General features: G+C 41.1%; 1 long non-coding RNA gene across 1 annotated transcript in view; it reads right to left on the bottom strand.

The window, feature by feature from the left end:
- Positions 1-2,071: 2,071 nt before the first annotated feature.
- The window catches only part of LOC109270009 (uncharacterized), a 38,414-nt gene continuing 22,173 nt past the window's right edge, over positions 2,072-18,312 (bottom strand). Inside the window, exons 3-4 of the long non-coding RNA XR_002081373.2 lie at positions 12,379-12,447; positions 2,072-2,366 (exon numbers count right to left, since the gene is read on the bottom strand). This is a non-coding gene — a long non-coding RNA (uncharacterized LOC109270009). The remainder of the gene's footprint in view (positions 2,367-12,378; positions 12,448-18,312) is intronic.

The raw sequence follows: 18,312 nt of genomic DNA, 5'->3' as shown, positions 1-18,312 counted from the left end.
AAAGGATATATTTAAGTTGTAAACTGATAAAAAGCTTACTTTGTTAACTGTGCTTTCTTAACAGCTGAAAGATAAATATCTTTTCTAAATTTATATTTTCTAAAAATATGCATTTCCCCATTTATTAAAAGTGCTCTTTTATTCTTCAAGTACACAGTAGGTTTTTGTTGTACGGAAAATTATATTTTCTAACACTACATATTCTCTATTTGGTATGTCATTACAGAAAATGCAGATATGTGATAGTGGTTATTGAATAATCAGGTATTTGCTAGATGGGCAGAATCCTGAGAACCAAAGGTGATTTGCTAGATGGGCAGAATCCTGAGAACGAAAGGTGAGATGGTATTTTTATTGTAGAAGGCAGGGAAGGTATACCTGCAGAGTTATGACAAGATTTGAGAAACTTATACATGTCCCAAGAACTACATATAGATTGAATCAGTATTACATGTTGCATGTACACATGGGATATCGAAATAGCACATGAACATTTTTCGCTTCAAAATGTCTTCACGTTTGAGAACTTGTGGAGCCACTTTTCTGTTCTGAATTTTCAGATATGATCTGTCTGCTATCTTGCCTGGCACAGACTGTCATGGGTGGGAAAGAAGGCTAAGGAATGTACATGGAACATCTCCATGGTCCAAATAGTGACCTCAAGCTCAGGGAGGCACTGTAATATGGTCAAGGCCATGCAGCTAGCTAGAGATATAGCCAGCTTTAAAACCCAAATTGGTCTGATTTTAAAGTTTTTTTTTAATGTTTATTTATTTTTGAGAGAGAGAGAGAGAGAGAGAGAGAGTGCGAGTGGGGGGAGGGGCAGAGAGAGGGAGACACAGAATCTGAAGCAGGCTCCAGGCTCTGAGCTGTCAGCACAGAGTCTGACGCGGGGCTCGAACCCACAAACTGCAAGATCATGACCTGAGCCGAAGTCGGATGCTTAACCGACTGAGCCCCCCAGGCGCCCCAAGTTGGTCTGATTTTAAAGCCTTAACCCTTTTAACTCTATCACATTGCCTTTCAACTGAACATATTTGTTTTTTTATACCATACTTTAAAAGATTCAGTTCCTAGGAGGAAATAGAAGAATATGTGTGCACAGGGATGTGGAACTGTTTATACATGTTGCTTTGAGCCTCAGTAATCAACCATTTAATACAATAAAAGAGAGAGGGTTAAGGGGTGCCCCACATGGAATAGCAGTAGAAAATGGTCCTGAGCTAGTAAGGAGCCCGGGAAGAGTGGACAAGTTCTGCCTGGGGAGTTAGGAGGCATCCCTTCTCACCGCATCCCAGCCATCAACCTTCCGTGAGACTAGGGAGACACCCCTACCCTATTGTGCCCTCTGTTCTTTCATTTGTAGAATGAAAAGGAGAAAGGTAGCCTGAAAAACAAACTGGATATCTGCTCTGGCTTCCTAATCCAAATGTGCAACACAGCCAGGCTATGGAATAAAATTCGAGTCAAGTCTTCATTGTTATCACTGGCTGTATTTCTTGAGTAAATAATTAAACTTCATCTATTTTAAACCAATCCATTTTTCACCAAAATTATATTGATGAAGAAATCACAACAAATATCATTCTTTCATTTACTTTGCCAAGAGTCAAGTAGTGCTATAAACCCTATTTCTCACTCCTTAACATCATACTGACTTTATTGTCAAAAAAGAACAGTGGGAATATGTGCACAGAAAAAATTACTTTCTTTCTTCACAATTCAAAAATATTATGAAATAGCCACAGGAGAAGCCATGTTAAGTCAAATGGACCCCAAGGGCAGACCATCAGTTTTATATACATCATTCACCATAGAATTATTTTTTAATTAAAAAAATTTTTCATGTTTATTTATTTTTGAGAGAGAGAGAGAGGCAGAGAGAGAGGGAGACATAGAATCTGAAGCAGGCTCCAGGCTCTGAGCTGTCAGCACAGAGCTCGATGGGGGCTTGAACTCAGGAACCACGAGATCATGACCCGAACTGAAGTCAGATGCTTTACTGACTGAGCCACCCAAGCAACCCACCATAGAATTCTTAATGAGACTTTAAAGAAGACTTATAGACAAATGAATGTACTGTATTTTATAAACATAACCAACTCAGAAGTATATTAAACAAGGACACAGCAGCACAGACATCGCTAGAACTCATTGGTACCACCACGGAGGGTGGTGCCAGGGAAGCGTCCTTAGGTTTCTGACTCTCAGGGGGTGCATAAACATTGAGGAGTCTGCCCTGGAGCGACCCTCAACTCCCAAGGCCATTGTGATGAAGGGGCAGAAGAGCTTTCTGGGGCCCAGCTCTCCAGTCCCTGCAGCAGTGGAGGCCTCTTAGGACCCAATACAGCCGTCTTCATTTTGAACTGTAGAGAAAAAAGAATAACGTGTAGATGTTATTTTTTTCCTAAATTACCTGAGAGTAAAAAGGTTGCTTAGCACTGACATAAAGGAACACAAACTTTTGAATTAGAACATCTTATAGTTGGAAAGAAATCCTAGTGCCATGAAGTTTTACAACCATAGGAAATGGATAAAGGCTGCAAAATGTGTGACTTTATGGTTTCTATAGTGAGGAAAAAATTAGGGAGGGGATGGAGGCAGAGCAGGGCCATGTAGATGGTAAATTTCTTGTCATTATAAGGTTTTGGTAAAGAAGCCAGAAAAACAAACGTTTGAATTAGGAATTGAGAGATTGAGAGTGAGCCCAGGACGACAACAACCACCACTATCAATCAATCAACCAATCAATCAATAAGAAGAATGTTAACAACAAAAACAGCAATAATAGCAATGATTCTTGGCTTTTTTTAGACACACAGCATTGCTTTGAGATGGACAAAAAACCATAAGAGTTCAGGAAGATGGTCTTGATGTGTATCCTCTTCCCATTGTGCCTGCATACAAAGGGGACCTTTCATCTTATAAATAAAATCCAAATTTGATGGAGTTCCTCTGCATTATGAAGCTATTGCCCTACAGCAGTTTGAAAAAGGAGAGACTCATTTGGCTTAAAATTGCAGCATGTAAGTGTGTGGCAGTGAGAACCAGGGCCACACTGTCTGATCCCGCAGGACATGCAAGGAGAAAACTGCTGGAGTAGTCAGGCAGTCTCCCTCTGTCAGAGTCCTCATTTGTCAGAGAGAGGTCATTGGTATTATCTGCGTCATCTGACCTAAAGGGCTTTTAGGGGGGTGAAGGGAGACCAAGGGTGCCAGGCAGCCCACAGAATGTCTGCTTTTCAGTACTTGAGCCAAAGAATCAGTTCTGTCCGAACATAATGGAGGCAAGAATTGCTAAATCTGGGCTGTACATTTCAAGGAAGCAGTGAAAGAAGAGAGGCTGCATCCCATCTGATAAAACAGGGCCTGACTTGGCTGACCTGTAGGGAGGAGCGATAGGCCGGGCCACCATGACCCCTCACATCTTTCCCTAAACTACTTTCTCCCTCTTTGGAGGCCTAACCCTCTGAACAGATTGAGTAGTGATTCTTTGGCTGCACATCTGAGTTTCCTCACATCGCCAGCCAGCCTGGCAACTCCTTATCACACATGTAATCCGGAGAGATGGCTTGAGCTGGTTTCTGGAGACCTAGGTTCTTGCTCCAGTGGCCATGGTCCTGCCCGACATCCATGTTGTTTTGGGCCTTTATTGGCCAGTCACCTGGTGATATGTCCTGGTGAACCTGCAAACTGCAAAATAAAAATCACCATCCTTTTTGAGAATGTGGACTTGAGAGGAAGACCAGATTTATTGGTCCACTCTTCCTGATTCACCCCGCAGAAGCAAGGGTGGAGAAGATCTCCTTTTCCAGGTAGTCGACCCCAGGGAGGAAGCTTGCTGAAGAACTTGCCTGCCCGTGGGAGTTGTTTGGAGCCCCCAGCACCACCATCCGTCTCCTCTGTCAGAAGGAGATGTGAGAATATGATCTGGTTGCTTGGTGATGATGAGCTGGTTCACTTTGGACCCCCAAGAAATGCTTCTTTGTGTTGTAGGGCAAAGCTTTGTGATGGCCATATATCTTTTATGCAAGCACTGTTCATTCAATTATGATCTTCTGGGGTCTAAGGTTCTCTTGTGTATCAATGTTGAAGTTCCAAACAGTGGGAGAGAGCAAAGGTGTTTCAGAGGCCTTAACATCTTTATCTGAAATTATGCCATCTTTGGTAACTGAACAGTTTACTGAGTATTCGTCTTTTCTCCAGCTACCATTTGTTCATCTAGCTTCCGTCGGCTTTAAGAAACCATAATCATAGGGGCACCTGGGTGGCATAGTCGGTTAAGCATCCAACTCTTGATTTCAGCTCAGGTCATGATCTCACCGTTCCTGAGGTCCAGCCCTGTGTCAGGCTTTGCACTGACAGCAAGGAGCCTGCTTGGGATTCTCTCTCTCCCTCTCTCTCTACCCCTCCCCTGCTTGTGCTTTTTCTCTCTCTCAAAATAAATTAAAAATTAAAAAAAAAAAAGAAGCCATAATCATAAAAGCCCTTGGCGTGGACAGACTAGTAGAAGAAAACCCATGTGGAAAGGACATATCATTTTGGTTCCCCAACCAGCACTCAAGAGCTTTGCTATGTCTCTCAAGGCCAGTGGGCAGATATGAGACAAATGTTTCTGAACCTTAGTCTTCTCATGTATAAAATAGGGGCAATAAGAACAGCTTGGGGCAAAGCAGGTACATGCTGTGGTGTTCTGAGGTTCAAACAAGGTAATATGTTTAACTTCCCAGCACAGTGTCTAATTAATTCCATTCTCTCCTCTTTCCATTTTTGAATTAGAACCAATCCAGATTCACAATGGATCAACCTCCACATCCACATCTTCTAATCCTCTCCTCTCTTGGGGAAAACAAGAAAACTCCACACTTTTTTCTCCCATATAATTGGAGTTCTACATGACCAGGCCTGGCTGATCTCTCCAACCTTATCGCCATCTTACGTCCCATCCAGCCCACCATTCCTGCCCCAAGCACCACTGCATTAATCACACCTTCCCTTGGGCCACTTCTGACCACTGCAGTCTTACACTGTATGAATCACACTGCAGTGTAATGAGTCATGTCTGCTTCCCTCCCAGACTGTGAACTTCTTAAGGGGAGTGACCCCTTCTTGTTTGTATTTGATATCTAGTGCCTAGTAGGTAACCAATAAACTTTTAGTTAATAAACATTAAGCCTGACTTCAGGGGGTTGTAAAGAGGGCCCGAATATTTTAGAGGGATCCTTTTGGTTTCTTTGAAGACTTCCCACCAAATAAATACATATGATTTCATTTTAGAAGAAGGATAATTGGTTTTTCTCTGTGAACAAGGAAGACACTTCCTTTTTTGCTTCTTACTGATGTGTGGTGAAGGACATAAATTGTACAGGAAACAGGACACAGAGACATAAACCTGCTTAATCCAATTATATGTCTCAATCAACAGACAAGGTCCCAAGAGAGGAGAGGAAGATGCACAGGATGGAGACCACTGCAGGGGAGCTAGGAAGCTGTGCTCTCACTGGTTTCTTTGTTTGCTTGTTTGGTTTGTTTTTGTTTTGCTTTGTTTTGGAAAGACAGAGAGGCAAAAAGAGGAGAAGGAAACATAGTGACTGCCATAGGAAATGAGAATCAGTGTTTAGTCTTTGGAATGCTGTTGAACAGTGGACACATTAATGATTTTTTGAAGACAAATGAAGCAAAAAACAAAACAAAACAAAACAAACAAACAAAAAACAGAAGAAGAAGAAAGAAAGCACACAAACAAAACAAAACAAGAAACCAAAGTGAGGAATACAAGAACCAGACTCTTAAAAGGAAAGACTCTAATTACAGTCATTGGAGAAAAGTCATGCTTGTAGCCTGTTGCAGACAACACACAACTTCTAATTCTCACGAACGGAGGCCTGAGGAAGGTTACTGGGGTGCGGGAGACAGGGATAGTGCAGCACTGACAGTTAATGAACATGGGACCAAGCACTTTGACTTCACATAATATACCGTATTTAGCCCTTGCTACAACAATTCTATACAGCAACTTTGTCATTTGCATTTGCAAATAAACTGATGTTCATCTATTAGCTGTTTCAACTGTTTCAAAGGTTTTTGTTCAGCTGGTTAGTAATGGTAGAGCTGAGATTTGAACCCACATCTCCTTGAGTCACTTTCTGTCTCTCCTGCACTGTATCATGCTCTTTCCACAATGGGATGTGACTTGTAAAACCCTATTTCCTTGGCTTCAGGCTTTAGGCTCATTTGTACTGTTGGATTTGAACTCCAGAGCAGGGCCTCAGAGTTCCCCTTACTGTGTTATTCCTAATTAAATGTCCATTCCTTACACTTGTAGTTGAACCTCTCTTTTGCATACAACCTTTACCCTGTTCGTAGCACTGAGCTCTTGAGTTCTTACCTGGGACCCAGACTGATGGAATGATTATCACCTAAATCCTTGCCTATCAGCATGGGAGGGGATAGAGAGTGTCCTGGAGAGTCTCAAACCAGCGATCACATACTCCAGTCAGAAGCGATTCCACCTACCACTCATTTGCTAGAGCCACACACACAGAAAGCTGAGCACAGAAAATATTTGGTAAACAGCCTCAATGACTACTGAAGCATTTGTTTCAAATACTAGATATTTTATATCTTTACCATGTTTATTATCTGTCTCCTGTCCAGAATGTTTGCTCCATGAAGACAGAGGTCTTAGTCTTGTTCCCAGATGTATCTTCAGTGCCCAGAACAGTGCTTGGCAAAAGCACTCAACAAACAGCTGAGTGAGTGACCAATATTATTAATTCTACCTTCATTTGCTGAGTGGTCTTGGGCAACTCTTTTATATTCTCTGAGCCTCCAAATTTCCTTTTAGAAAATGAGGATAAACGGATAATCTCTGATAGCATTGCAGTGAGAATCGGTGAGATAAGCAGGCAAAGTGACAAGTGTAAGACCTAACCCATGAAAAGCTCAGGATAAATTTTGGTTTCTTTTCACCTCCAGGGGCCATATTAGCCCTCTGACTTTTAATGCAATTCTCAAGCAAATCTGAATTTAAAAAAATAGAGCAACTGCATAGTTTGAATACATTCTGTAACTTTTCTGTTTCTCTCCCAGTGTGCGGAACAATACTGAAATTTTCCCCTTGCAATAGTTGGAAAACTGTGTAAGTGGAGGCTCTTTGACTCGGGGTGGGAGTGAAGCTGAGTACAGCCACTGGCCAAGCCTTTCAAACAGTGTAACAAATGATGTGTGGGCACAACTGGGGAAAATGCACACATTCTTCATTGGTCTGGTGAAATCATGTTTGGCCCCCAGGTGCACTTTACCTGTTAACAGCATTTAGACAGATTTATCAGCTGTAAATTTTGCACCATGGAAAAAAAAAGGAACATTTTTTTCCCTCTTTCTAAAGATAAAGCAGAAAGATTTGTCAGCTACAGAGCGAATCAAACAAATTAAGTGCAGGGCTTCATTCTCTCTGCCCCTCAATGGCCTGGTTGTGACACATGGACTCTAGGCATCAAATTCACAGAAACCTGGGGAGTTACTGGGGGAGAAAGCGTGGTGGGTATGGGATGAGTACTTTAGCTGGGGCTGATGAGCTCTCGTTTAAGAGCCAGAACTGAGTAAAACAGGGACAGTGCATCCTTAATTAACACCATAAGAAAGAGGGAAAAAAAGAAAGAAAGCACATACCAAAAAATTAAAAAGAAAAAGAAAGAGGCATACAAAACTTTCCAGAACTTTTTGTGGTTCTCTTCTCTATGTATTTTCATGAGATCGTCTGCTTGGAAATGTATTGTTTGAAAAACTAGATGGAATTAGTTTTAAAATGCCCCAGATCAAACTGATTGCAATGGGTTAGAATATTATAAGCCGGATGTTATGAAACATCTTTTGTGACATGGTTGGGGGGCGGGGAAGAGAACGGGATTAGATTCAAGTGAGTCCACACTCCACAGTCAACTGGCTGTGTGACTCTGGCTAAATCTCTAACTCTCTAGATAGCAGTTTCTTCACATGTAGTATTCAGATTACAAAGCCCAATTTAGGAGACTGTTGTGTGAATTTCATGAGCTAATGTGTTTGTGAAATTGTGTTATTAATTTTAAAGTGTAATGGTGCCATTCATAATTTTTCTGGAGGATTATAAACAATTCAAACAAAGTTTTCATATTTGTCCTTGGATAGGAGGTAAAGACTCATCACCCCCTTCTCTCTTAACCTCCCTCAATTTTCCTATAGAGTCAATGAGTGTGTGTGTGCATTATATGTTATACATCTTAATATATAATTAGTATTACATATACTATATATAATATTAGTATATACTATTATATGTTTAGTATATATGTATATCTCTGTATAAAGAGTATATATAGAGAGATGTATAAACTTTCTATACATCTATGTTTATATCTCTATGTAGAGAACATCCCTTCTTTAGCATTTCTGCTGTCACTTATAATGCCTTTCTTAGATGGTTGCAATAGCCACATTGCTATTTGTCTTTGTCCTCTTTCTAATCCGAAACAATCGAAATTTAATGCATATTTGGCCATATCGCCTTACCTTAGGAACCTCTAACCCAGCACAAAGTGTGAAGTCCTTAATTTAGTCCACTGGTTCTCAACTAGGAGATTTTGCCCTTGAGGGACATTTGACAATGTCTAGAGATGATTTTGGTTATCAGAGTGGGGAAGGGGATGTGTACATGCTGCTGGCATCTGGAGGGTGGAGGCTAGGGATACTATTAAATATCCTACAATGCATGGGCAGCCCCACAACAAACAACCATCCTGCCCCAAAATGGTGGTAGTGGCGAGGTTGAGAAACCCAAATTCAGCTCATGGGATCTCCCTGAGATCTTTTCTACTTACATCAAGCTCCAGCTTCATCACTACCTTCATATCCTGGCCTCTAGCTGAGGTGAATTACTCCCATATCTCTAAGTCATTCCAATAGTTTCCAAAGTGCGTGGCATCTCTGGGCCCTTGTACTGGCTGGACTTACGGCTTTGAACCTGCTTCCTTTGCCTTCTTCAGCTGGTGATCTTTGCCAATTCATTCTTTTGTGTCTACCCCAAATCTCTGCCCTTTAGGAAGACTTCCACACACCCTCGGCCCTTGCTCTGTGCATCCACAGCAACCCTGCCTCCCTCTTTCACTTAACTTATCACACTGTAATGAGACAGATATTATTCTTCCGTGACATCTATTTGGATCTGACTCGCCCGCCCATCAGTGAATTTAACAAAACTGGATTAAGCAGGGACCATTCCTTCTTCATCTTTGTAGCCTCAGAGCCAGGCGTTAGGTGGGCACATAATTTCGGTAAATATATGCTGATTAACACAGAGAACAAACCCAAGTCAGTGACCATCTTATAGCTGAGGCTATAGAGTTGTTTTGTAGTGTTATGAGGTGAGCCACTTGAGCAAAGATTGTGTTCTGGTCAGTCCTGTGGCTACTCTGCACCCAGATTGTTAAGGAGACTCCCACTTCACTAATGGTACTTAAAACTCACTGATTGTACTGTGTGCCAGGAGCTTGCAAGGATTCTACACTAAATTCGAATTCTACTGTATCTTTACTATTACATATCCTCTCGTTATTCCCATTTTACAGAGGTAGAAAGTGAGGCTCGTAGTCACACGAGTGATAGAGCCAAGGTTGAATCCAGGCATTCAGACCCCAGAGAATGTCAACTGCTGTGCAGTATCAGTTCACTGTCAAGTCCACAGTACTGATTTGTGGTCCTCTGGGAACATAGTCTCAGTGGGTCTGCATTTTCAAGATGAAGAAATAGAATTTGTAGGAGACTGTCACCAGTGACACATCCATATAATGACCAGGCCAGAAATGGGTTTGAAGTCTTTCTATACAAGTGTAATCTCAAGGATCCTGTGATCGTCTCAACTCAGCCTGTATTTCTCAAAATTTGCCCATCTGCTGGGTCAAAGAAGCCTGCATTTGCAGGTCTTATATGAGAGCAGATCTTAGGAGTCTTAGGATCCACCTTGGGGACCTGCTACAAATAGATCTTTGGTAATTATTTAAGCCCCTAGAAATCGTTAGCAGATCTGGGACAGCTTTGATTCCTGTCTGGGACAAGTTCTACATCCTGGGAGGTCTTTGTGCTGAGTCCCATTTGCCAAAGATCTCTAAAAGCTTCCAGGCTGCTTAACTCTTCCCAAACTTTTTGGTTTAAAAATGCATTCCTAATCAGTGGGTCTGGGTGCATTCTTTGTGCCTAGAGAATGCCTTTCTCTTCAACTTTGGAGCAGGCCAGCACACAACACCGACCAAAATATGTAACACTCCATTTCCAGACTGAGTGGGCTGAGAGCACAATGTAGGTGGAAGGGGTTCCCACACAACTCTGAGAAGGCTTTGCTTTTCCAGGGTGGTCCAGTGGTCTTGGGCTGCAGTCGGCCCCATTTGCTGGGATCCTTTGGGAAATCTCACAGAAAGCTTATTGCTGAAATTCTCACTGTTGCTTTCTTTCCTCTAAGGACTATCTTTTCCAGGGCCCGTAGCCTCCTTCAAAGGTATGCAGCTGTCACTCATCATTCCTGACTTGCTGTCGTTCTTTTCATGTGTTTGTTCTACAAATGCTCCCTGAGTGCCCCTTAGATGCCAGACACCCTGGTAGATGCTGGAGGCACAGGAATGCAAATGTAGTCTCACTCTCCAAGTACTCACCTTCTTTGAGAAAAGATATAAGAGAGCCAATTAATGGCTAATCAGTAATCAGGCCTGTAATGGAAGCTTACAGATTCAGGGATACAGACAAGATGGGTCCTGAATAGCCCAGGCAATCAGAGATAATTTTCCAAGTGATGGCTAAACTGATTCATGAAGAATAGAAAAGATGAGCTTTGAAGGAAATGGGAGACAAGAATTGGAGGAAATAGCAATAGGATATGCAAAGTCCCTGAGGTAAGAAGGAGTATAGCCCATTTGGGAAGTGTAGGTAGTTCAATCTGGTTGGAAGGAAGAGGAGGGCTGGTTGGGGCAGGTGGAGGTGCAGATTGGAGAGAGCGGAAGGTAGGTTGCTATAAATTGTATCCTGTGGGATTTTGCAGGCCATGCTAGGGATTTTGGACTTTGTCTTGAGGAAAAATGAAGCGGACTTTAATCAAGAGCATAACATGGTCAGGTTTGCCTTTTTAAAAGTCCAGTTAGAAAAGAATTCAGCAGAAAGGCCTGGAGGCTTTGTGACTGAGTTTTTATCAGAACAGACCTGCCCCTCTCATCTGAGCCAGCTACAGGGAACATGGGCAGGTTGATGACAGAGAGTTGAGGTCTCTGGGCAGCTGGGCAGACTCAGCAGGCCCAGAAGCAAGGAGTGGATAGTATTAAGCCTGGGGTGCAGGAAGAAAGCAAGACCCCGGAAGAGAGAGATGGAAGGAGCTGAGAAGAATCTGCTAGCAGATTCCATTCCCTGGACATAGATGGGGTTCCAGGCAAGTTCGTACAGCCAGGACTGAAGTTTAGAGATTCACAACAAAGTTGAAGCCTAAGGTTCCAGATGGGTTACTCAAAGGAGGAGAGAGTCAAGCAATTATGTAGTGCCAGGCACTGACAAATATCTGCCTTATCATCAGTGCCACGAAATACGTGCCATTATCACATCTGCCAGCCGAGGTGAGGGAGGCTCAGAGAAGTAACCCACCCAAGATTGCACAGTGCAAGTACAGAGTCAGGATCTTAACCCACTATTCTCTAGCTTTAAATTCATTTTTTACCAAGTGTTAGATCTGGCACTTAACCCCAAATATATAATAATAATCCATTATGTTTTGATGCCTCTTTCATTTTCTTCTTTAAAAGAAAAATGGGTCTACATAAGCTATTTGTCAACGTGAAAACTTCATGCCACAATACTTTGCATGTAGGACTCTGTGATTCCAGGTCTCTAACCAAAAACATCATCTCACACCAGCAAGTACTGCCTGCATGATCACGCTTAAGTCTCCCCTGCTTTTTCATATCAATATTCAACCATTGAGGTGATCAGCACAGGTGCCCTCACAGTGACACCCCTCTTTCCTTTGGAGCTCAGTGTCCACTAGGTTAAGAGAAGCATTGGCACTCACAGGATTCTTCAGGTATGGAACACATCATCTCAATCCTGAAGTTCATTTGACCTTAGCTTAATCTCCAAAGGACAACTCCCTGCCAGCTCCCTTGGGTAAATTTAGTTGCCAAAAAGAAACTGCTCCATTTAGCTTAAACATGGAGCCAGTGTGGTGCTGTGTATGGGAAGAGCTGCACCTCTGAGTCCATCAGATCTGTGTCCCCAGCTCTGCCATTTACTAGCTGTGTGAACTTGGGAAAGTCCCTTAACTTCACTGAGGCTCATCGTCCTCATCTGTGAGTAGAGAGCATAATAATACCCGCTTCCCAGAACTGTTTTGAGAATTGCTTGACCAGAGCTTGCCACAATGTCTGGCACACGACAGGACCTGATAAGTAAATAATAAATCAATATAGCCATTATTATTATAAGCACTCCCTCTCCCTCCCTGAAAATCTAGGTGATGCTCCATCCGAAACAGCTTTTATAATTTGTGTGAGTGGGGCAGTGGGGGTGTTCATCTCACTCTTCCAGGGGGTGTTGGGATAAAACCTATGCTCAAGTGAGACACTGTAGCTCATAAACAGACTGTGATTTTGTAATTTTTTCACAAGAGAAGCTTGTAGTATGTTTACTTCACAAGGTGGTGATAGGGATTAAGAAGTTCAACCCAACAATGAAATGCCTTTGTAAACTGTACTGTGCAAGTTTCTGTTTATCTTATGATCTTTATTTTTTTAATGTTTACTTATTTATTTCGAGAGAGAGTGTGTGTGTTCATGGAAGTGGGGGAGGGGCGGAGAAAGAGGGAGAGAGAAAATCCCAAGCAGGCTCCACACTGTCAGCACAGAGCCCGACGTGAAGTTCATACTCAAGAACTGTGAGATCATGATCTGAGCCAAAATCAAGAGTCAGATGCTTAACTGACTGAGCCACCCAGGCGCTCCTATAACTTTTATTTTTTAAATCAAATTTCTTCCAGAATAATTGACATTTCAAGTGGATACTTTGATGAGTTTGACAAATGTATACACAAGAGTAACCACCAATTCAATATTATGTAGAACATTTCTATCACTCCAGAAACTTCTCTCATGGCCCTTTGCATTTCATCCCCGCACCCCCCTCCCCACCAATAATCTTTGCCTCATGCAAACATTTATCTGATTTCCATCACCATTAATTAGTTTTGCATGATCAAGGAGTTAATATAATTAGAGTCATTTTGGATATACTGTTTTGTGTTTGGTTTCTTTCACTCAGCAGAATGTTGTAGATTCATTCATCTATCTGTAGTTGCGTCTATCTGTAGTTAATTCCTTTTTATTGTTGAGTAGTATTCCATTGTTTGAATATACAATAGTTCAGTTATCTGTTCACCAATTGATGAACATTTGTATTATTTCCAGTTTGGAGCTATTACGAATAAAGCCGCTTTAAATATTCACATAAAATCTTTTTGTGAATATACATTTTCATTTCTTTTAGGCAAATGCTATGATTAAAATCATTGAGTAGTATGCTAAGTGTATGAGTCACTTTAGAGGAAACCACAGAGTGGTTGCGCCATTTTACCATCCATAACACTGTATGAGTTGCCCCCCAATCCTTGTCAACACTTGGTATTTTTGGTCTTTTAATTCTAGCCATTCTTGTATTTGCATGATGATTAAAGATGTTTACTATATTTTCATGCACTTATGACTAGTTGAATATCTTCTTTTATCAAGTGTCTATTTAAATCTTTCGTGCATTTTTTGGTTTATTTTTATTTTTTTCTTATTGAGTTGGCAGAGTTTTTATAGTCTAGTACTTTGTTATACGTCTGCATTGTGAATATTTTTTTCCTGTCAGTGGCTTACATTTTCAATTTCCTTACTATCTTTTGAAGAGCAGAATATTTTACTTTTGATGAAGATAGATTTATCACTTTTTTATTCCTTTATGGTATGTACTTGTGTCTTGTTTAAGAAATCTTTGCCTACACAAAGGTTATAAAGATTTTGTCTTACGTTTTCTTCTCAAATTTTTATAATTTTACCTTTTTATGTCTGTGATTTATTTTAAATTAAATTTGTGTATGGCATGAAACAGGAGCTGAAATTCTGGTGTTGTGTTGTGTGCGTGTGTGTGTGTGCGCGCATTTTGGCTTGTGGAGGTCCATCTATTTCAGAAGCCTATGTTGAAAAGATTCTCCTTTCCCATTAAATTATGTTGGTGCATTTTTCAAAAATCAGTTGGCCATATATTTTCGGGTTTACATCTGGACTGTCTAGTCCTTCTTGTTGATTTATATCTGTATTTTTAGCCAACAGGATGATGTCTTGCTTAATGAAGTTTGTAATAAATCTTTGCATTAGGTGGTGTAATTCGCCCAGTCATTGTTCCTTTTTAATACTGTTTCTGCATTCTTGCCATTTTGTATTTACATAAAATTTTTTGAATCGTCTTGTCTTCTAGAAATTTGGTTGAGATTGCATTAAGTCTATGGGTTAATTTGTATAGGATGGACGTATTAACAATATTGAGTTTTCTGATCCATAAACATAGTATACCTGTGCATTTATTTAGTTTTTAAAGGCCTTTCCCATCTTTCATTAATTTATTTCTAAGAATTTTGTGTTTGTGATGTTATTGCAAATACTATTTTTAAATTTCACTTCCTAATGATTTGTTTCTAGTTTTAAGGTTTATAGTAGGAGAACTAGTCTGATACCAGATATTCTATCATAGGCCAGAGGCAAGATTTGTTTTTTAATAATAACCATGAGAAAGTTGAAGTATCTCCTTATGAACTGAGATTTTTCTTCTTTTTAAAATGTTTCCAGGACACTATACAAAATAGACATTTTTTGAGTCTCAGATTCCAAAGTATTAAACAGATGGGAAGCCTGTGTGTGTGTGTGTGTGTGTGTGTGTGTGTGTGTGTGTGTGTGTGTGTTGCTGCTACTTGGATCGCATAAATTTTCTTCTGGAGAAATTTACCACTCTCACTTTTAAAAAAAATTTGGCACTAGTAAACTAAGCTCAGTTTGTGAGCATAGCAGGTACAATGCTATGTTTGGTTCATTCACAGGCCTGGGAAGCATCTCAAGCTTCCTTATGGCCAGTTTAGAGGCCCTGCTAAAATATTAGCTGAATGACGAAGTTGAAATTAGAAAGCACATAAAAGGGTAAATATTGACTTTTTCAACAAAGTTGTTGTGTTTGCATTCAAGGCACTCTTGGAGCTTGAAGAAGCCAGTTTACAAGAAAAATGAATCAGGCTGAAAATAGCGTATTTACATAAATTCTTAGACAGGAGGATTATAAGCTATTAATAATGACATGTTTTTGTATCCTACTTTCTACTTTTTAAAGCCTTTTCAGATTCCACATTGAACAGATGTTCCCATGCACATGTGTTTGTTCTGCTCCCTCTGCCTAGAACACCACTCCTTTCTGTCTCTGCAGTTTGAGTCATTCTTCAGCAATAATCTCAGTTTGCTCCCAACCTCCCATGTCTACCTCCACACTTGGTACAACTGCTCTCACAGAATCCCTCCTGCTGACCTAGTCCACACGCTCTTGATGGCCCTTTTGCATTTAGTTCCATCTGTGCCGTGGTTCTGCTCAAAGTAGAGTGTCGCTGAAACCTGTCAGGCATTCTCAAACACCCAAAGGGGCATTTGGAGATGTTTTTCTTCTTTTCTCTGAGTGTAATCCTGTCAGCATTTAGGATTTATTTTATGTGTCTTCTTTTACCGCATTTAAGGAATAAGAATTATCCCTAAATACATGGGCAGAGGTGGCAAGATATGCCTGAGATCACATGGTGATTTCTGAAACAAAACTAATTCAGGGGCAGCACTGGGATTAGGGGTGGAAGGAGCTCAAGGTCAAAGGTCCTGGATCCTGGTCCTGACTTTGTCAACAACCAACTCTGTAGCCAGCCCAATGCTTGCCACAAAACAGGTATTCATTGATGAGTGAATGAACTTGAAGAAATCACTTAACCTCTGTTGGCCTCAGTTTCTACATCTTACTTAGCATAAAGGAATTGGAGTTGATAGTCTCTAATTTCATTTCAGCTGTATAATTTATGAATTTCCATGATCCTTCAGCACCAACATTAATCACTGTAGTAAAGCTTACTTTTAGATTAAGTGGGAAAGGAGATTGGGAAGGACACTTGGGGAGTACCTACTATGTAGTAGATATTTTGACTATGTTTGCAGATGTGTAATAAATCATACTGATCCTATCCTGTCCTTCCTGTAGGTTCTGGTATTCTCATTCATCTTCCTAATTTATCTAAATCAACTTTCAAAGTGAGCAGGGGTTAAGAACTGCTCTTTAGGGTGAGAGAGAAAGGGAGGGAGCTGGACTATGATGAGAGATGAACACCTCACGCTTTGGTACAATCATTATTTACATGAAGATGCATATTTCTAAGGTTCTTGAAGCCGCTCTAAGTAAATATACCACTTCCTTGAAGTTGATCGATTGATTTCTTCATCACCTCATTTGTACTTTGTATAAAGATAAACTTTAGTATAACTTTTTTCACAAAACTCAAGTAAGTGGAAGGTTTGAACTAATGAGCTCTTACAATATATGCCAGGACTATAACGTATAGACTAAAGGATATTTGATAGGACAGATATTTTCTCGGACAAGATAGTCTTTGGATATAGGTTGCTCTGTGAAATGTGACCCAGCTCCATGACATACGACTCTGCTCCATGCCTGCCAAAAAGAAATCCACCTGGCTGCAAGGTCGCCATTCTTCCTTTCCATTGCTTGTGAGATTGAATACCTTGGCTTGTGCTTCATCCACAGGGAAACTGGTCAGATTTGATCATGTCCCGTGACAAAAAGCACAAAGCCTCTTGCACCCTTTGGGTGCCAGGTTTTATAATCAAAATCAAGATCCATGTTGCTTTCTACATCACCCTATGGATGGGTTTTCTAGGGATACCATAAGAAAATACCACAGACCACGTGGCTTAAACAACAGAAATTAATTTTCTCACAGTTCTGGAGGCTAGAAGTGTAAGATCAAAGTTTGGCGGGTTTGGGTTCTCCTGAGGCCTCTCTCCATGGTGTGCAGACAGCTGCCTTCTCTCTATTCCTTGCATGGCTTATTCTCTGTGTGCACATCCCTGACATCGTTCCCTCCTTTTTTAAGGATGCCAGTCATATTAGATTAAGACCCTAGCCTCATGACCTCATTTAACCTTAATTATCTCTATAAAGACCCTGTCTCCAAATATAGTAACATTTTAAGGTATGGAAGCTTCAACATGTGAATTTGGGGTTGGGAACACAATTCAGTTCCTAACACCCTATGAGGACCTGAGCATCTGAACTGATCCAATAACAGATCTATTTTCTCCTGTCTCCCACAGCAGCAGGAAGTTTCAGGCAGATTATGTGTGGTTACTGTTAAGCCAGACCCCTGGATTACTGAGAATAAGAGAGATTCATGTCTCCTATGAGAGGAAACACAGAAAAAAAATGTCCATTTACCTGTCTTTAGACCCTAACACGTCATAGAGGTGAAATACAGAAGCTCTCCTGAAAGACGGTTTTGGAAAAAGAAAGTAGACTGGTAACTGTGTTTAGAGACAGCTCTAGAATTTTGGAGGATGTACAGCAACCTGTAAAAAAGAACTTCTATGAAGGGAGTGGTCCTGGGTCCATAGGGAGGGGAGCAATGAATAATTCACACCCATCCTGCTCTGTTTGCAAGCATGTGCCTGACTCTGTCCCAAGCCAGAATCTCCCTTCAGTGTTCTGTGGCGTGTGTGTGTTGAGACATAAATCCATTATATTTGCACCAGAGAGGCGGTCAGAGTCATCCTAGGTCTGCTGCTGTTAGATGTGGAACTGGCAGGAGGACCCATTGGAGACTGATGGACTGTATTCAGAAAGCTGCAGCTGTACAGCCAGAGGAGTGAGCGTGTGAAGTTAATAAAACCCGTATTCCCCAAAGGTGAAGCTTGAGTGACTTTGTTCTGCTCTGACGCCTGCCTGTCATCAGAGGCAGGAACTCTGATGGATCTGGGAGGCTCCCTCCCCTGGGTCAAGCAGCACGCTCTGGTTTCATACAGGGTGGTACCAAAGGTGGCCATAGTGCTAGAAGATAAGAGGCCCATGTGATGGTGATAGCAAGAATGTCGGATAGGAATATGGCTGGCCTCCGTGACTAACTGACATTTTAGGCAGTTTATTTAACTTCCTATAGTCTCAGTTTATTCCTCTGTAAAAT

The sequence above is a fragment of the Panthera pardus genome, unplaced genomic scaffold, assembly GCF_024362965.1.
Source record: "Panthera pardus isolate Hobbes unplaced genomic scaffold, ASM2436296v1 HiC_scaffold_20, whole genome shotgun sequence".
In the NCBI taxonomy this organism is placed as follows: Eukaryota; Metazoa; Chordata; class Mammalia; order Carnivora; family Felidae; genus Panthera; species Panthera pardus.
This window is presented reverse-complemented; position numbering and strand designations above follow the sequence as displayed.